The sequence below is a fragment of the Pan paniscus genome, chromosome Y, assembly GCF_029289425.2.
Source record: "Pan paniscus chromosome Y, NHGRI_mPanPan1-v2.0_pri, whole genome shotgun sequence".
NCBI lineage: Eukaryota > Metazoa > Chordata > Mammalia > Primates > Hominidae > Pan > Pan paniscus.
This window is the reverse complement of record NC_073273.2, coordinates 38,319,543-38,324,442: the sequence shown is the minus strand read 5'-3', so window position 1 is coordinate 38,324,442 and position 4,900 is coordinate 38,319,543.

The following is a 4,900-nucleotide window of genomic DNA, read 5'->3' as shown; positions in this document are numbered from 1 at the left end:
TAGTTTTGATTTGCATTTCCCTGATCATTAGTGATGTTGAGCATTTTTTCATATGTTTGTTGGCCATTTGTATATCTTCTTTTGCAAATTATCTATTCATGTCCTTAGCCCACTTTTTGATGGGATTATTTGTTGTTTTTTTTTCTTGCGAATTTGTTTGAGTTCATGGTAGATTCTGGATATTAGTCCTTTGTTAGATTTATAGATTGTGAATATTTTCTCCCACTCTATGGGTTGTCTGTTTGCTCTGCTGAATGTTCCTTTTGCCATGCAAAGGCTCTTTCATTTAATTTAGTCCCAGCTATTTATCTTTGTTTTTATTGTATTTGCTTTTGGGTTCTTGGCAATAAAATCCTTGCCTAAGCTAATGTCTAGAAGGGTTTTTTCAACATTATCTTCTAGAATTTGTATAGTTTCAGGTCTTAGGTTTAATTCCTTAATCAGTTGATTTTTGTATGAAGTGAGAGATGAGGATCCAGTTTCATTCTCCTATATGCGAGACAAGCCAATTATCCCAGCACCATTTGTTGAATAGGGTATCTTTTCCCTACGTTATGTTTTTGTTTCCTTTGGCAAAGATCGGTTGACTGTAAGTATTACGGTTTACTTCTGGGTTATTTATTCTGTTCCATTGGTCTATGTGCCTATTTTTATACCAGTACCATGCTGTTTTGGTGACTGTGTCCTTACAGTATAGTTTGAATTCAAGTAATGTGATGCCTCCAGGTTTGTCCTTTTTGCTTAGTCTTACTTTGGCTATGTGGGCTCTTTTTTGGTTACATATGAATTTTATAATAGTTTTTTCTAATTCTGAGAAGAATGATGGTGGTATTTTGATGGAGATTGAATTGAATTTGTAGATTGCTTTTGGCAGTATGATCATTTTCACAACATTGATTCTACCCATCCATGAGCATAGGATGTGTTTGCATTTGTTTGTGTCATCTATGATTTCTTTCTGTAATGTTTTGTAGTTTTCCTTGTAGAGATATTTCTCCTCCTTGGTTAGGTATATGTGTAAGTATTTTATTTTATTTGCAGCAATTGTAAAAGAGGTTGAGGGCTTGATTTGCTTCTCTGCTTTGGTCGCTCTTGGTGTATAGAAGAGCTACTGTTTGGTCTACATTAATCCTGTATCCAGAAACTTTGCTGAATTATTTTATCAGTTCTAGGAGCTTTCTAGAGGAATCTTTAGGGTTTTAGAGGTAAACAATAATATCATCAGCAAACAGTGACAGTTGACTTCCTCTTTATCGATTTGGATGCCCTTTATTTCTTTCTCTTGTCTGAGTGCTCTGTCTAGGACTTCCAGTATAATGTGGAAGAGGAGTGGTGAGAGGGGGAATCCTTTTCTTCTTCCTGTTCTCAGAGGAAATGCTTTCAGCTTTTCCCCATTCATTATGATGTTGGCTCTGTGGCTGTCCTAGACAGCTTTCATTATATTGAGGTATGTCCCTTGTATGCCAATTTTGCTTAGAGTTTTTATCATAAAAGAATGCTGGATTTTGTCAGATGCTTTTTCTGCATCTATTGTGATGATCACATGATGTTTGTTTTTAATTCTGTTTATGTGGTATATCACATTTATTGACTTAAGTATGTTAAACTATCCCTGTATCCCTGGTATGATATCCACTTGATCATGGTGGATTATCTTTTTGAGATGTTGTTGGATTCAGTTAGCTAGCGTTTCGTTAAGGACATTAGCATCTATGTTCACCAGGGATATTGGTCTGGAGTGATTTTTTTCATTATGTCCATTCCTGGTTATGGTATTAAGTGATGCTGGCTTCACAGAATGATTAAGGAAGGGTTTCCTCTTTCTCTCTTTTGGAACAGTGTCAAAATGATTGATACCAATTCTCCTTAGAATGTCTGCTAGAATTCTGCTGTGAACAGGGTTTTCACAGGTTGTGTCACTATTGTCGTTCAGTTCAAAGAATTTTTTTAAATTTCCATCTTGATTTCATTTTTGATCCAGTGATCATTCAGGAGCAAGTTTTTTAATTTCCATGTATTTGCAAGGTTTTGAAGGTTACTTTTGGAGTTGATTTCCAGTTTTATTGCACCACAGTCTCAGAGAGTGCTTGATGTAATTTCAATTTTATTAAATTTATTGAGGCTCATTTTTGTGGCCTATCATATGGTCTAATTTGGAGAAAGTTTTGTGCAGTGTTCAATAGAATGTGTATTCTGTGGTTGTTGAATGGAATGTTCTGTAAATATCTGTTAAGCTCACTTGTTCCATGATATTGTCTAAATCCATTTTTTCTTTGTTGACTTTTTATCTTGATGACTTGTCTAGTACTGTCAGTGGAGTATTGAAGTTCCCCACTACTATTGTGTTGTTGTCCATCTCATTTCTTAGGTCTATTAGTAATTGCCCTATAAATTCAGGAGCTCCAGTGTTAGGTGCATTTATTTTTAGAATTGTGATATTTTTCTGTTGAACAAGGCCTTTTACCATTATGTAATGTCCCTCGTTGTCTTTTTTAACTGCTGTTGCTTTAAAGCTTGTTTTTTCTGATATAAGCATAGGTACTTTGGGCCCGGCTCACACCTGTAATCCCAGCACTTTGGGAGGCCAAAGCAGATGGGTTGCCTGAGTTCAGAAGTTCAAGACCAGCCAGCCTGGGCAACATAGCGAAGCCCCATCTCTACTAAAATACAAAAAATTAGCCTGGCATGGCAGCATGTGCCTGTAGTCCCAGCTACTCAGGACGCTCAGGCAAGAGAATTGCTTGAACCTGGTGCACAGAGGTTGCAGTGAGCTGACATCATGCCACTGCACTCTAGCTTGGCTGACAGAGCAAGACTCCTTTACCCGAAGTTTATGTGGGTCCTTACGTGTTAGGTGAGCCTCTTGAAGGCAGCAAAAAGTTGGTTGCTGAATTCTGATCCACTCTGCAGTTCTGTATCTTTTAAATGGAGCATTTAGGCCATTTACATTTAATGTAAGTGAGTGTGAGGTACCTAACCATTACATTCATCATGCTATTTGTTGCCTATGTATCTTGTTTTTTTCGTTTTTGTTTTTCAACTTGTATTTTTGTTTTATAGGTCCTGTGTGATTTATGCTTTAAAAAGGTTCTCTTTTGATGTATTTCCAGGATGTGCTTTAAGATTTAGAACTGCTTTTAACAGTTCTTATAGTGCTGGCTTGGTAGTGGTGAATTATTTCAGAATTTGTTTGTCTGAAAAAGACTGTATCTTTTCTTCATATATGATGCTTAGTTTCACTGGATACAAAATTTTGGCTGATAATTGTTTAGTTTGAGGAGGCTAAAAAGGGGCCCCAGTCTGTTCTAGTTTGTAGAGTTTCACCTGAGAAATCTGTTCTTAATCTGATAGGTTACCTGGTGCTATTGTCTCACAGCTGTTAAGATTCTTTCCTTTGTCTTAACTTTAGTTAACCTGAAGACAATGTGCCTAGGTAATGATCTTTTTCAATGAATTTCCCATGCGTTCTTTGTGCTTCTTGCATTTAGATGTCTAGTTCTCTAGGTAGGTTGGGGAAAAATTCCTTGATTATTCCCTAAATATGTTTTCCAAACTTTTAGATTTCTCTTTTTCCCAGGAATGCCAATTATTCTTAGGTTTGGTTGTTTAACATTATCCCAAACTTTCTGGAGGCTTTGTTCATATTTTCATATTCTTTTTTCATTGTCTTTGTTGGACTGGATTAATTCAAAGACCTTGTCTTCAAGCTCTGAATTTCCTTATTCTACTTCTTAATTCTATTGCTGAGACTTTCCAGATCATTTTGCATTTCTATAAGTATGTCCAGTGTTTCTTGTGGTTTCTTTTTTTTAATTTAAGCTATTTAATTCATTGAATAATTTTTCCTTCACTTCTTGTATTTTTTTTTTTATTTCCTTATATTGGGCCTCGTCTTTCTCTGGTGGCTCCCTGATTAGCTTAGTAACTAACCTCCTGAATTCTTTTTTAGGTAAATCAGGGATTTCTTCCTGGCATAGCTTCATTGCTAGTGAGTTAGTGTGATTTTTCGGGGGTGTTGAAGAGCCTTGTTTTGCTGTGTTACCAGAGTTGGTTTTCTGGTTCCTTCTCATTTGGGTAGCCTCCGTCAAAGGGAAGGTCTAGGGCTAAAGGGTGTTGTTCAGATTATTTTGTCCCATGGGGTGGTCTCCTGATATTGTACTCTCCTCCTCTTCCGAGGGATGTGGCTTCCTGAGAACCAAGCTGTTGTGATTCTTAACTCTCTTCTGGATCTAGCCACCCAGCGTGTCTACCAGGCTGTCGTCTGGTACTGGAGATTGTCTGCACAGGGTTCTGTGATGTAAACCATCTATGGGTCTCTCAGCCATGGATACCGGCACCTGTTCTGCTGGAGGTTGCAGGAGGGTGAAATAGACTCTGTGAGGGTACTTAGCTTTGATCATTTAATACCCAATTTTCGTGCTGGTTGGCCTCCTGCTGGAAGGTGGCACTTTCCAGAGAGCAACAGCTCTGAGAGTATGGAGAGGAACCAGCAGAAGGTGGGGCCTGAGAACTATCAAAAGTATATGCCCTCAGTTAACAGGGTGGCTGGGGAAGGTCTATCAGATAAGGGCGGGGCTAGGCATGTCTGAGCTCAGATTCTTCTTGGGCAGGTCTTGCTGTGGCTGCTGGGGGTAGGGATTAAACTCCCAGTTCAATGGAGTTGTGTACCTAGGAGGATTGTGGCAGCCTCTGCTGAGTCATGCAGGTTGTCAGGGAAGAGGGAGAAAGCTGGTAGTCACAGGCTTCACTCAGCTTCCACACAATCCTAAGGGCCAGTCTCATTTCTACTGAGTTCACCCCTAACAGCACTGAGTCTGTTTCCAGGCAGTGGGCAAGCAGGGGTGAGAATTTGCCCCAGGCTACCCACCTCCTAGCTGTGAAGGAAAGTAGGGCTTTAGTT